This window comes from Schistocerca americana, chromosome 3, assembly GCF_021461395.2.
Source record: "Schistocerca americana isolate TAMUIC-IGC-003095 chromosome 3, iqSchAmer2.1, whole genome shotgun sequence".
NCBI lineage: Eukaryota > Metazoa > Arthropoda > Insecta > Orthoptera > Acrididae > Schistocerca > Schistocerca americana.
Window position 1 is genome coordinate 141,335,563 of NC_060121.1, and position 16,351 is coordinate 141,351,913.

A 16,351-nucleotide genomic window follows, 5' to 3' on the forward strand; every position below is an offset into this window, starting at 1 on the left:
TGCTTATAGACGGTATTTGCAGTGGTTGACGAAAACGTGCTAAACTATGACAGGTATTACACTCACGAAGAATAATCGAAATGTTTATCCGAAATCGCTGTAGTATACCGTTCGATGGCTCATTTGTTACTTACTAATATTTTTATATTTGAGTCCATATAGATTTTTTTCTTTGTCTTTCTGTTGATTGTCGATAAAGGGGATTGCAGAAACGCGCTGAGATATTAAAAACTGATCTATTTGATGTTACACGTCGTTATTATAATCTAAAAGACGAAACCGAGCAAGCATCGTATTATGTCGGACGAATGAAACAATAAAAGCATTCTCACATGTGCGCTGATATTCGTAAGTCACAGAGTACATACCTTTTCCTAAGAGTATTTTTGCTCTATTTTTCGCTTATTTTTGCTCGCCACACTCAACCCCTGCCACACGCCGCGATCAAATCCCTTAATAACAGCATGAGTCCAAGGGCAGTTGACCACGACAAGCACGAGTGGGTGGCAGTAGGTAGTTATGGAGAAGATTCTGTTAATGAGTACACACACAAGCCTTTTATGTATAGGAACAGATTAATTGCTAAGAGATTACATAAGGCTTTTCGCTGCATGCGGAAAAAAGTATTAGGATGCTTTTACAAAGCTGGCCATAAAAATTTCATTATCAGAAATGTTAGTAAATTGTTAAATTTGATAGATTGTGCATATACATTATACTAGGAGTAATACAGGAATAATACAGGATTAGGTGCTGATTTGGTGGCTATTTTTTCTCTCTCATCAGTCTTCTGACTTGTTTGATGCGGCCCGCCACGAATTCCTCTCCTGTGCCAATCTCTTCATCTCAGAGGCACTTGCAACCTAAATCCTCAATTATTTGCTGCGTGTATTCCAATCCCTGTCTTCCTCTACAGTTTTTGGCCTCTATAGCTCCCTCTAGTACCATGGAAGTCATTCTCTCATGTCTTAACAGATGTCCTACCATCCTGTCCCTTCTCCTTATCAGACTTTTCCACATGTTCCTTTCCTCTCCGATTTTGTGTAGAACCTCCTCATTCCTTACTTTATCAGTCCACCTAATTTTCAACACTTGTCTGTAGCACCACATCTCAAATACCTCGATTCTCTCCTGTTCTTGTTTTCCCACTGTCCATGTTTCACTACCATACAATGCTATAATCCAGACGTAAATTCTCAGAAGTTTCTTCGTCAAATTAAGGCCGATATTTGATATTTGTAGACTTCTCTTGGCCAGGAATGCCCTTTTGACATTGCTAGTCTGATTTTGATGTCCTCCTTGCTCCGTCCGTCATTGGTTATTTTACTGCGTAGGTAACAGAATTCGTTAACTTCATCAACTTCGTGACCGTCAATCCTGGTGTTAAGTTTCTCGCTTTTCTCATTTCGACTACTTCTTATTACCTTCGCCTTTCTTCGATTTAGTCTCAATCCATACTCTGTGCTCATTAGACCATTCCGTCCAGCAGATCATGTAATTCTTCTTCACTTTCACTCAAGATAGCAGTGACATCAGCGAATCGTCTCATTGATATCCTTTCACCTTGAATTTTAATTCCACTCCTAAACCTTTCTTTTATTGCCATCATTGCTCCCTCGACGTACGGATTGAACAGTAGCGGCGAAAGACTACATCCTTGTCCTACACCATTTTTAATACGAGCACTTCGTTCTTAGTCGTCCACTCTTATTATTTCCTCGTGGCTGTTGTACATATTGTATAGGACACGTCTCTCCCTATAGCTTACCACAACTATTTTTCAGAATTTCTAACACCTTGCACCATTTTACATTGTCGAACGCTTTTTCCAGGTCGACAAATCCTATGAACGGGTCTTGATTTTTCTTTAGTCTTGCTTCCATTATTAATCGCAACGTCAGAATGGCCTCTCTCGTGCCGTTACCTTTCCTAAAGCCAAACTGATCGTCATCTAGTGCATCCTCAATTTTCTTTTCCAGTCTTCTGTATATTATTCTTGTAAGCTATTTGCATGTATGAGCTGTTAAGCTGATTGTGTGATAATTCTCGTACGTGTCTACTCTTGCCGTCTTCGGAATTTTGTGGATGATGCTTTTCCGAAAGTCAGACGGTTTGTCGCCAGATGGCTCTGAGCACTACGGAACTTAACTGCTGTGGTTATTAGTCCCTAGAACTTAGAACTACTTAAACCCAACTAACCTAAGAACATGACACACACCCATGCCCGAGGCAGGATTCGAACCTGCGACCTTTTGTCGTCAGACCCATACATTCTACATACCAACGTGAATAGTCGTTTTGTTGCTACTTCCCCAAATGTGTTGTAACTGCGACGAGGACGGTCGCGGGGTAGCAATGACGGAAAGCGCGGCGGGACCCGCGGAGAGGCCCGCAAACAACAGCACAACGGGAGAGGACGGACACGACCAACGTAGGACGGAATGAATACAACAAGACCGAACAACAGAGTTACAAGGAAACAAACTCGTACACGAGCCAGGAAGTAAGCAGTCTAGCGCAAAACGAGGTATAAACCGACGTAAGCGAGATTAGACTGACTGGCAGAATGGCTCTGAGCACTATAGGACTCAACTGCTGAGGTCATAAGTCCCCTAGAACTTAGAACTACTTAAACCTAACTAACCTAAGGACATCACACACATCCATGCCCGAGGCAGGATTCGAACTTGCGACCGTAGCGGTCACGCGGTTCCGGACTGAAGCGCCTAGAACCGCACGGCCACTCCGGCCGGCTGACTGGCAGAGCTTTCTTTTTTTTTTACTTTAAAAACCTGTACAACAGGCAGGCTGTCAGCAGCATTCTACGCTGCTCTTCAGCCATAGAATACACGATGAGAAAAAACAGGAAGAATACACATAAGTTACAGAACGGTGGGCAATAAAACAGTAGACACATAAGGACAAACATAGAGCCGTTCACACTCGATGATAAACCACACGGCAAACTGTTGATACGACGCACAAACGCTGAAGATGGCGATGGCACAGGTGAACGATGAAGTGCGAGGGTGAACACGGAACACTAAACACGACGGCACACACGAGACACTGATGGCGATTATCTCCGGCGCGCGAAAGTCCACGTAGTGTGTGCGAGTCCGGGGACCTGCCAAGAAAGGTGGAGGGGGGGTGGGAGAGGGAGAAGGGAGAGCAGAGATGCCATGGGCAGAGGAGATAGGAGGAAAGGAGGAAGTGGGAGGGGAAGCCTGGGGGAAGAGGGATGGAGGAAGAAGGATGGGGGGGGGAAAGGAGAGACAAGGGAGGGAGGGTGCCTAAAAGAAAGGACACAGGAAGTGGGGGGGAGGATCAAAGTTGATAGGAGGGGTAGATGGAGGGGAGGAGCACATCATCAGGGAGGGGGAGTTGGCGGAAGCCACCTAGGGAGAGTGTAAGGAGGGTGGAGAGATGGAGACCAGGTGGGACGTGGGAATACAGGCGTGGCAGCGGGCGGGGGTGGGAGAGGATGAGTGAGACAAGCGGATGAGGAGGATCGAGTTGGCGGGAGGTGTACAGGATCCGTATCCTACTGGCAGAGCGAAAGGCAGGCGCTTAAGTTCGCTATCGGGGGCGCCGCTATTGGCCGCTGGGACCACGTGTTCCACTGTGGCGCCCTCACACTAAAAGCGGGCCAGGAGGCGCGCGCCGCCACAGCTTAAGGCGCGCTGGTACAGAGACCTCTATGGGTCTGCGTCCATGACGTCTGGAGCGGATTCAACTTCCGCGGCGCGCGGTACCAGAACATGATTTCAGAAATTCTGATGGAATGTTATCTATCCCTTCTGCCTTGCCGGCCGGAGTGGCCGAGCGGTTCTAGGTGCTACAGTCTGGAACTGCGCGACCGCTACGGTCGCAGGTTCGAATTCTGCCTCAGGCATGGATGTGTGTGATGTCCTTAGATTAGCTAGGTTTAAGTAGTTCTAAGTCCTAGGGGACTGATGACCTCAGCAGTTAAGTCCCATAGTGCTCAGAGCCATTTGAACCTTCGGCCTTACTTGATCTTAAGTCCTCCAAAGTTCTTTTAAATTCTGATTCTAACACTGGTTCCCCTATGTCTTCTAAATCGGCTCCTGTTCCTTCTTTTATCACATCAGGCAAATCTTCCTCCTCATAGGGGCATTCGATGTATTTCTTCACCTATCCGCTGTCTCTTCTGCATTTAACAGTGTAATTCCCGTTGCACTGTTAATGTTACCACACTCGCTTTTAGTATCAGTGAAGGTTGTTTTGACTTTACTGTATGTTGAGTATGTCCTTCCGACAATCATTTATTTTTCGATGTCTTCACATTTTTTCCTGCAGCCATTTCGTCTAAGCTTCCCTGCACTTCCTATGTATTTTTTCCTCGGCGAATTCTATTTCTGTGCTCCTGCATCTACCTGAACACTTTTGTACTTCCCAGTTTCATGGATTAATTGAAGTATTTCTTCTGTTACCTATGGTTTCTTCACAATTACCTTCTTCGTACCCATGTTTTCCTTTCCAACTTCTGTGATTGCCCTTTTTAGAGATGTCCATTACTCTTCAGCTGTACGCCTACTGAGCTATTCCTTGTTGCTGCATCTATAGGCTTAGAGAACTTCAACGGAATCTCGTCATTCCTTAGTACTTCCGTATCCCACTTCGATGCGTATTGCTTCTCCTGGTACAATGTAATGGGGAATTAAATACCATATCTCACTAGAGCTAGTCTGATAAGCCAAAACAGTGTGACCATGCCCACCGCAGGACGTTGGATGCAGCCTGGTAGCTCTGTGGGTACGTGACATGATAACAAAAGCATGTAAACGGAGCAGGCATGGATAGGGCGTCACCCTAGCGAAGAAATCCCTTGAGATAAGCGACTTTGACGAAGGACAGATTATTATTAAGCAGAGCCTGTGAAAAATTATCTCGGAAACGGCGAGCTGGTCGAATGTTCACGTGATGCTGTCGTGAGCATCTACGGAAAGTCGGAGAATGATAGTTTAACTACCACTAGGTGCTTCACAGAACGTGAAGTTCAGAGGCATGTCTGGCGTGTAAGGTCGGATGGATGGTGATCCGTCGCATCTCTGCTGCAAGAGCACAATACTGGTGCATGCACAAGCGTTCAGCAAGGAAGTATACAGCAAGGCACCCCTACATACTTACATGTTGACATTGTTAGTTACGATTTCAGTGGGCATGGGACCATTGGTATTCGACCGTCGACCAATGCAAACGTGTCGGCTCTTCAAAAAATTGATTCAAATGGCTCTGAGCACTATGGGACTTAACATTTGAGTCCGCAGCTCGTGGTCGTGCGGTATCGTTCGCGCTTCCCGCGCCCGGGTTCCCGGGTTCGATTTCCGGCGGGGTCAGGGATTTTCTCTGCCTCGTGATGATTGGGTGTTATGTGATGTCCTTAGGTTAGTTCTAAGTTCTAGGGGACTGATGACCATAGCCGTCAAGTCCCATAGTGCTCAGAGCCATTACTTAACATCTGAGGCCATCAGTCCCCTAGAACTCGGAACTACTTAAACCTAACTAACCTAAGGACATCACACACATCCATGCTAGAGGCAGGGTTCGAACCTGCGACCGTAGCGGTCACGCGGTTCCAGACTGAAGCGCCTAGAACCGCTCTGCCACACCGGCCGGCTGTCGGTGCTTCAGATGAATCACATTTTTGCAAGACTAGGTCCATGGTCGTCACGACAAACGCCGTCGTCGAGGTGAGCAGTGGTTAGAAACGTCCAGTGCACCACGGACGTAGACTGCTGGGAGCAGTGTTATGCTATGGGAGACACACTCTCGCGCTTGCATAGGACCTGTCTGACAGCTGTGAACCACCTGCATCCCTTCATGCTTGATGTCTTCCTCATGTCATTCTTCAGCAATATAATTGTCCTTGTTTCGGAGACAGAACAGTGCTAGAAAGGTTTGAGGAGCGTTATAGTAAAATGTCGTGTGACTAGGGCCTCCAGTCGGGTAGACCGCGCGCCTGGTGGAAGTCTTTCGATTTGACGCCACTTCGGCGACTTGGGCGTCGATGGGGATGAAATGATGATGGTTAGGACAACACAACACCCACTCCCTGAGCGGAGAAAAATCTCCGACCCAGCCAGGAGTCGAACCCGGGGCCTTGGGATTGAGAGTCTGTCACGCTGTCCACTCAGCTACCGGGGGCGGACGAACTCATGTTGATTCCTCGGCGCCCAAAATCCGCCTGATGTAAATCCTAGATATTTCCCATTTGGGTCGCTATCGGCCGCCATTTCCGCGTGCGCAAATCAACGGCCTGCTACTTGAACAGTTTACATGACCTGTGCATAGACATCAAATGCCACACATGTCCACAAACCTACCAACAAACTTTCGGATCTCTGATTGGCAAAATCAGTGATGTATTTGGTTCCAAAGATGCATAAACAAGCTATTAAGAAGGTGGTCACAATGTTTTCGCTCATCAGTGTATTTATGTCCGAACGGACCGGCAGCGTTGGCATTCCAGTTCTCGCCGCTTCCAAAAATAGAATCGGGCACTCTCGGCGTCGCAGCGGGGTGTAAGGTGGGTGCTACAGTGGCGAGAAAAGTGGCTGTCCGACGAGAGCGGAGCGCGCGCGGGCTGGCGGTAGGGGCGGCGGCGGCCGCAGGGGGTGGGGGCGGCGGCGGCCGTGGAGGGGGTGTTGTGGACGGCGGAGGGGCGGCGCCGCCGGAGCCCCAGTGTGTCGCGAGCCGCCGGCACAGCAGTCCGCCTCCGCGAGCGCACGCAGCCCCAGCTGTTCCCACCTGCCGTGACGTCATCTCCTGCCATGCAGGCGGCAGCCGGCTTCCCGCAGCGCGGACGCTCACGGTTTTGACCCCGTCGTCTGGACTAGCAGCCGTTCTAGGAACAAATTGTCGCGTAATTTGTTTTATCACTCCTTTTTTAACTCCTCCTCGAACTTTTCTCGAAATCCTCGTCTCGTTATCCGTGAGCCGCGCAAGGCAACGACTTATTCTACGGGAGTGATTGACATAAACGAGCTCCGCCGATCCGTTGCGCGAGTGTGATCTCTCCCCCGCAGGCTGTGTCTCTGCTGGCAGAGGTGTTCTCGGCTCCACCTTCAGTTCTCCGTTTCGGAGGAACGAGACGAAGGTAGGAACAGTTTCCGCTGCAGCAGCTTCGTAGTCCAACAGCGCATGGCAAACTAATATTTTTTATTTTTTATTTTTCCCAAGCTCCCTCGTTTCTGAAGCACTCCTGTCACCAAAGCTGCTAGCGACGAATAAAATGAAACTACATTCGATGTTCCAGTCAACAGACCGTATCAAACAACTTCGCACAGGCAGCTCTCGTCCGCATAAAACTGGCGAACAGTTCGTAACCGTCGTTTGTTTCTCGGCAATATTGTCGACCTAATCTGATGTATCAACGATGCCACTGGCGAACTCCCGGAACTGGATTAGGACCGCTTGCGCGGCGGTGGGGGTGAGACGGGGTGTTAACCCTTAACAGCCAGCGTCCACGTGGAGGCCGAACGCTGACGCCATCTAGCCTGCGCTTAGCTTTAAGACTGGCCATCTGTACACTATTACAATTTCTATCACTAAACTCAGTTCGGGTCTACCATAAAAAACGTATGACAGCTTAACGATTCTCCCCACCCGACATTCAGTAGGCCAATGCGTTCGGACATTGTTTTGGCAATACACAAATCAGACGACAAATCTTGCAAACTAATATGCTTAAAAATTACATTTTCTCTCTGTGCTTAAACAAATGCTTATATAGTACTATACATTTCAGTCAATTTACACTCCTAGTTATCCATGCGGATTACAATTCTGTTGAAATACAAAAGAATTGTTTACTCCATACCAATGAACAGTTGTTTAAAAGCACGTTGTTCACATTATTTGCCTTTGAATACAGAGGACGTTCGTGACTGACTAAAAAATATTTCATCACTTAAAACGTTTCTACTTGTTAGTAAATTGATTTAAAACTAGTCGTGAGCCATGAAAAAAAGGCGAGTAGCATATTGCAGCAACCTTAAGTGGCTGCATTAGTTTCAATAAGTAAACAAATATAGTTACGTGAACCTGCTTGCATTACTTGTATTGAATAAGAAAACCTCATATTCCTATAAACCAAGATCCACGGCGATATCAGCATCGCTGGATAGTTATTTAAATGTCCTTTACAAAGTTTAACGATGTCTGATGCAAAAATGAAACGAAATGATACGCTGTGCTTCAATATTTAGTGGTACATTTTGTGAGGGGGTGATTACAAGGACTCCTACAAGAACATATACTCAACAAATTTGTCATCATAGCTTAACGAGAGAATAACAAAAACGCGGAATTCCACAATAAGATATTTTTCTTGTGCTCCGAAAAAAACCTTGCGCTTCTGATGAAGTTTAGTAACACTTTTGCGCTGGTAGAGTGATACGTCCCGACATATTTTACAGAGCCTTCCCCATGTGCGTTCCTATATAAAGGATGAACCAGAAGTGCACCGACCAAATATCGGAGGTTGTTCAGGAATATTTAGGCACCCGTGATCTCCAGTGGTTCATTACACAGCGGTTATTTTCTTTCCGTCATTTATCTTTGTATCTGTACTGCGCTGAAAAAAAAATCTACTCGGCAGTGCAGATATGTCCCTTGCTTAAAATAAACTTGTTCCATTCAATCATGGTACTCATTGCTTTCGACAATGTTCCCTCAAGCTTGGAAGCAGTACTAGTTGATTCTGCCTCGGCTCTGCTTTACCGCCAGTGTTCACTGTACGTTAACAGCGAGACACAATGGTACGGACAGCTTTAAGGAGGAAGAGGTGTTCGATATGCAGCTCGTGTGTGAGATCATTAATTGCAATGAAAGAGTGGCAACAAGGTGCTATTCTATTTCCGCAGCGATGGAAACCACATTGTGATTTCAGGTGTGCCGCAGCGGAGTGTCGTAGGAACGTTGCTATTCACAATATACATAAATGACCTTGTGGATGACATCGGAAGTTCACTGAGGCTTTTTGCGGATGATGCTGTGGTATATCGAGAGGTTTTAACAAAGGAAAATTGTACTGAAATGCAAGAGGATCTGCAGCGAATTGACGCATGGTGGGGGGAATGGCAATTGAATCGCAATGTAGGAAAGTGTAATGTGCTGCGAACACATAGAAAGAAAGATCCCATATCATTTAGCTACAATATAGGAGGTCAGCAACTGGAAGCAGTTAATTCCATAAATTATCTGGAAGTACGCATTAGGAGTGATTTAAAATGGAATGATCGTATAAAGTTGATCGTCGGTAAAGCAGATGCCAGACTGAGATTCATTGGAAGAATCCTAAGGAAATGTAGTCCGAAAACAAAGGAGGTAGGTTACAGTACACTTGTTCACCCACTGCTCGAATACTGCTCAGCAGTGTGGGATCCATACCAGATAGGGTTGGTAGAAGACATAGAGAAGATCCAACGGAGAGCAGCGCGCTTCGTTACACGATCATTTAGTAATCGTGAAACCGTTACGGAGATGATAGATAAACTCCAGTGGAAGACTCTGCAGGAGTCTCGGTACGGGCCTTTGTTGAGGTTTCGAGAACATACCTTCATCGAGGAGTCAAGCAGTATATTGCTCCCTCCTACGTATATCTCGCGAAGAGACCATGAGGATAAAATCAGAGAGATTAGAGCCCACACAGAGGCATACCGACAATCCTTTCCACGAACGACACGAGACTGCAAGAGACGGGAGAACCAATAGACGTACTCAAGGTACCCTCCGCCACACACCGTCAGGTGGCTTGCGGAGTATGGATGTAGATGTAGATGTAGATCACAGTGCTTTTGCATCTGTCTGCTGATTCTTGCGTTTGTGTATTTTAGTGACTCATTGCTACAGACTTTGTCACGGTTGTGGCGCTCTTTTCACAGAAACTAAGGTGAACGGACAGCACTGTCTACGTAATCGTTTTACGATCGTACTTTATAACAACAACATGAAGAAATGTTGACAAGTGCTTTCGCAGCCAATTATATGACAAGCGGTAAGCGAAACTGCGTCACCGTGCGTAGGCCGTAAAAATTTATTCAGCTGCAAACGTTGCCAACTCATGTTACGATGTCGTTGCTTCCCGCTAATGAGAATATTGAGGCGCAGTTAAAATATAGCGAGAGACATTTATCCCTTCCTCCTCGGTCCAAAAAATCTCGCTTTAACTGGAAGAGCTGTCGGAAGTAAATACTACGAAGGAACAGCTTCTTCTTTGCCGTGGAACATTCCTTCCCGCGGAACCTATTGTAAATTAAAATGGTAATGAACATTAAAAAACTGACAATCGATGTGTCGGAATGAACACAGAGATTGCTGTTCAACTCGTATAAAAAATTTTCTGTTGCAATTCGAACGTTCAGTGTTTCAGCCAAGCAAAGTGACCCAGTAGCAAAGCTATTCATGGAGAGCAAGTTCTCGTGTAACAACCCAAGCTTACGTTCCCCCGTAGTTTTCTTGCGTAGCTTTAGCCTGAAGCGTCGTCGGCTACTTCAACAAGGCTACATCTGGCTTCCATTACCACACCCGTCCACCTTGGCTTTGCTCTCTCAATAATGACCTCCATGTAAACGATATGGGTCTTAACGTATGATCCTTCCTTTCCTAAAATTACAAAATATCTGACGAAATTGGTGAGTGCAGAGATAACAATCTGTCATAAAACTTATGATTAGTATCAACACCAGAGTACTTTGAATTAATGATTCGCCAATTTCTTCCCGCGTCAGATTTATAAGTAGCGTGAAGCTTTCGACGACTTCGTTCGTTGTCACTGTGAGGGGTTTTCTGCAAGCAAGCGATACTTCATTTAGTTTGCCGGATTACCCTTATTGTCTCAAGGAGACGTCACGAAGACACGAAATTTCCATATGCTGTCAGAGATTGCGTCGCTATCTGTTGTGAAAGAACATTGATAGGGACGTTGATATCGTTAGATGGTGGACGGCTCAGATTATTTCTCTGTTGTCGTTCACTGCCAAGTGTCCTTCTCCGTGCACCGGAAATAGTGCTCTACAGTTTAAAATTGTGTTGCACGTTCTGATCTCAACTTCTTCTTTGATGATAGAATCGCAATAGATACATGCATCTAACGCGATCCTACTTTATCGCTTGAAAGAAAAACGAGGAAGCTGTTGAAGAAATTTAGTGTTGTAGATATTGTAATAAAGAATCTGTGAAACCGATCTCCTATGGTTTAAAAGACATAAAGAGGGCTATGCATTGCGCGCTGTCATTAATACTACAGATTCTCCGAACTACAGTCTAGCAAAATATATAACCAAGTTGCTTACCCAAATAGTTGATCTCTGAAAACATCAAAACAGAAACGCTCAAATATCTGTGTTAAAAAATAAATCAGAATCAGTCCAGACGATATTACGAGGCCTATTCGGGAAGTAATGTCCGACCGGTAGCAAAATGGAAACCACTGTGAAAATCAAAAATGTTTCATTTGCAACAGTTAGTAACATCTTCCAGCTATTTCTCTACATAGCCGCCGCTCCGATTTAGACACTTGCTATGCTCCCTGCCAATTCTCTAAGCCGATATACAGCTCATTGATTGCGCTAGTACGTTGTCTTCATAGCTTGCGGTTCATGTGAGCAGAGATGAAACTCAGGGAGAGTCAATTGCGGGCTCTATCGTGGGGTATCAAAGACTTCCCATTGAAAACGCTGCAGGAGCATCTTTATTGCCCCTCAGTGTGCGGCCGAGAATTGTCATGCAGAAGGAAATGCATGACAGTTATGTTATGTGGGCTGCATGAATCAGGCGCAATCTAACACCAGGCGCTCATATTTGGCGGGAGACGCTGTTGTTCTGTCTTTACTGCTCACTGTGCCTTCAGAACTGAAAAGAGCGATGTGACGCGATCGGCGGGCGTACTAGAGACACTGCCCAACACACCTGTGCAAACCTTCATCGGATTTTCACTGTGGTTTCCATTTCGCACCCCATCGGACAATATTTTCCGAACACTCTGTACAATCAGTTTGGATGCGCTCTTTTTTCACAAAAGTCCCTGTGTAAGATACATTAAAGTCATTAACTGCCTACTTGCCTACTAACACTAGCAAATTATTTTGCCCTAATTTGCTAACCACCTACATTTGTATAGTGATCAATGTTACGACTAGCAGAGTAGCCATGGGTTTTCCATCACTGCCTGTGGCTGATTTCTTTATGAGGCATTTCGGAAAACATATGGAATTCAGCTCCTCTTTATCCATCCTGATTATTTCATTACGTTGACGTCTTCTTTATCATATTTTCACCGGTTCATTGAGATGAATAGTACGCATAATATCAAGTTTACAGTTCAGATGTAGAAAGAAAGAGGATTACCATTTTTAGATGTTTTCATTGAACGAAAATCAGATGGGCAGCTAGGCAACACTGTTTATCAGAAGCCAACACATACTGACTTATATCTCAGTGCGCAAAGCTTTAGTCATGCAGTACGAAAAGCAGGCAGCTTCAAACAAACTGATACATAGAGCTGAAACTGTTTCTCAGAGGGGCCACCTTCATTGTTAGATCAGATCCCTAAGAATCGTGTTTCTAAAGAACGATTATGGTGAACGAGATGTTAAGTTACCCATCACTAAGAAACAAGAGCACAGAGCTAATCATCAGAAGATGATCATCCTATTCATTTCTTCGAAGCTACAGTATAAGATTAATATAATAGACAGAGTCCTGGGCAAATGTGATATTCAATTACTTTTTGACTACGCAAGAAAATTAAAGGAGAAGCTGGGTTCAGTAGAAGAAAACCATGGGGCTGGTGTTTCTGGAATTTACAAAATTCCTTGTGAATGTTGAAGTTGTTATACTGGTCAGTCGATACGAACAATTTCTATACGATGCATAGAGCGCCGACACCACATTAAATATGGCAATTTCGACATATCGCTGTTGCAGAACATGGCCCCATGAACAACATCCGGTTATTTTATGAAACGGAAATATTCTCGTATATCTACCTACTCGAATCCTGTAATCAGAGAGCATTTAAAATAAAAATTAACAACAAGAACTATAACCGGGGCAGCGGCTATTCCTCTAAATGTGCACGGGATTGGGTACTTGATGCTAGAGGCCGCCAACTGTCGCCGTATTCCCGCTCGTTCTCGTAAGCGAGTCTGAGCAGCGAGAATGCTGCCGGCGAGATTATCGTCTTCCGAGAGCGCGGTCTCGGTAACGAGGGGAACCCGACACTCTCGGCTAGCCACCTGCAGCGCCGCCGGTCGCGTGGGGCCGTTCCGAACGCGGGTCGTACTGTGTGCGGCTACCAGATTTACAAGTATACTAGTAAAGAACATGCACGTGTGACGTGTCACAGTTGTGCTGGTATGTAGGAATGCATTTTGGGAGATTTAAGACACATTTCGGTCGAACGAATCAAAACTGAGGCATTTGAACAAATCCAGTCCACGCAAATATAAAAGTAAAGCTGCCAAAATTTCCTGTAAAAGTGGTATCAGTGGTGGCATTCACGTTACTCAGAAACTGTCATGTAACGGCCTTATGATAAACCAAGAGGTAACGACTGTATATTATTTTCTACATGAAGATGCGCTTATCGTGGGGTCTAAGCTAAGCATTAACACGAAGTGATTTCTTGCAGTAGCAAGGAAAACTAGCCACCCAAGCCACCCACTTTCCTGCCTACCATAGATATTAATGTTGAATTTTGTGTGTGTGCGTTTTCTACTTACGTTTGTTTTTAAAGCGACGTCTCATTTTACAAATGTTTCCTATTTGGTGTGTAACTGCGCACACGCAAGATTTCCTTTCGCGGAATTAGTTTCGAAGTTTATTGCCTTTATGCTTGTGTTTATTTCTTCCTCTTTATTTAGCTATTATTCCATTGTTTCTTCACTCTTCGACGACTTAATACGGTTCATTGTATTTATTACGACCTCCGTCAGCATTAAAGATTGCCGTCAACTACAGGCAAGGTTGTTGACATATCTGTCTCAGAGTTAATTTTGTAACGTTTACTATCAAAGCTAATTGTGTAACTTTTGTGTTTTATTTTTATTTTGTTGTAGGCCCTAGTTCTATAAAAGATATTTCACTTTTGCAACAACGCTGTGCAGGTAGAATGTTCTAGAAGGCAGGTGCTTGGACTTACGAACAGTCTTTCGCAGGCTCTGTAGCTACATACTTGGAACGCTTGAAGGAAACGATTACCACTTTTCAGGTCATAGATGCTTAATGTATTAATCACTGTCCGTAGTTACCGTTTGTTATCGTTTGATACCCTTCTGTTAACCATCACTGCCTTGCAATTTTATTTTTATATGCTGTGCTTTATGGCTGAAAATGTACAAATCACAGCAACAGACATAAGAAAAACTACAAAAAGCCGGATCCAACTGTTGCTAAAGCTGAAATAACCTTAAGATTACGGTGCTTGAACTCAACAAAGAGAAATGCGTTATGGAATGATGTTCTGAGATAACTCATCACTTAGAAAGAAAATACTGACTGCACAATAGAGAGCAGTAAAAATATTAAGCGATGTTCACTCACGGAAATCATGTAGGCACAATAATCTTCAAGGAGGTTGGCATTTTAACTGCGCCGTCAAAATACATATATTCGCTAATGACATTCGTTATAAACAACCCATCACAGTTTGAGAAGAACAGTGTTATCCATAGGGAGAACACTAGAGGGGAAAAAGATTTCACCCACTGTTAAAGCTGTCAGCGGCTCAGAAAGGAGTTCAATATACAGCAACAAATATCTCTGATTACTTGTCCAATAACATAAAATGTCTGGCAGGTAGCAAAGTGAGTTTTGAAACCGAACTTAAAAATCACTTCTCCTGGACAACTCCTTCTGTTCCATTGAAGAATGTCTATTGAAAAGGTGGTAGCCAGAGAAAAATGACGCTCTTTCCACATCATTTCCATAAAACACTCATTCAAATGATCTATCGAACATTTAACTAACTGCCTGACCAAAGACCGTTGTACCTGCAGTCGTACAATAGCACCCATAAGAAAAACGATTTAAAGCAGCAGCTTAGGATGTGATCCACCTGCTAAACAGTACGTTGGAATAAATTTGTTATTTAGTGAAGAAGTAGCGTCTTATACACAACCAATTTTCTTCTACTCAGCCGGCCGGAGTGGCCGTGCGGTTCTAGGCGCTATAATCTGGAACAGAGCAACCGCTACGGTCGCAGGTTCGAATCCTGTCTCGGGCATGGATGTGTCTGATGTCGTTAGGAAAGTTAGGTTTAATTAGTTCTAAGTTCTAGGCGACTGATGACCTCAGAAGTTAAGTCGCATAGTGCTCAGAGCCATTTGAACCATTTGATCTTCTACTCAAGCGATGTAAACAACCGTAGTACACAATAATAAATTAATTATATTAAAAGAAAGTGTACATATTCAAAACGAATAATGTAGCATATAGTTTCACAAATTAATCTAAAACCTTAATTCAGCAGTCCCATTTCTGAAGATATTGCACTGCAGTTCAGTCTGTTCTCCCGTTAGTACCATAGTTATACAATAATTTACATTACTTAGTATGAAGTATGTAATATTCGCTGCATAATTGTGCAGTCATTGCTTGTCACTCCTCAATATTATATCTGATTACGTACAAACCTCAGAAAACCAGTTGTCAGTTGCCTTTGCTTCTGTGATTCAAATTTAGCTTATTTGGTTCTCTTATTGTAATGGATGATGAGAATATCATTAACGCGATCGGAATCTAGACAACTTCTTTTCCGAGTCAGTACCATCCCTTCCTTACTAAAATTTCTTTCACTCGAGGCACTACTGGCAGGTATACAGAAAACCTCTTTGCTGAGTTTGCTGAGTTTCGACAGGGCACACGAATTTGTTTTCCACCATGAAAGAAAGTCTGTGAACTCATCGTTTGGACTCTCCATGTTCATATATTTCTCAACCTCATCTTTCGATTTTGAGGTGAGTGTTCGCCAATTTTGAAATTTTTTTGTGGGAGTGGGCATGACATCTTTGGTTACGTTCGTATCAACAACGTTATTTAACATTTTTCGCACATCTTGATGAACTGTTTCTCTTCTTTCTTCGGGAAAAACTAATATTTCCTTGAAACAGGGATGTAAGAACGTTGCCACGTAATGAATGTCATGTAGTTCATTTACAACGTTCTGTTTTATAAACAGTTCTGCTCTTTTCTTTAGCTTACACATTGTCACATCGTCGGTTCCAGTTTCGCAGAGACCTATCAGTTTCAAAATCCACGGCACTACAAATGGTAGTGTCGGCTCATTGTCTCCTTCCAAATCGTCCGTGGCCTCTTTGAAAACCTT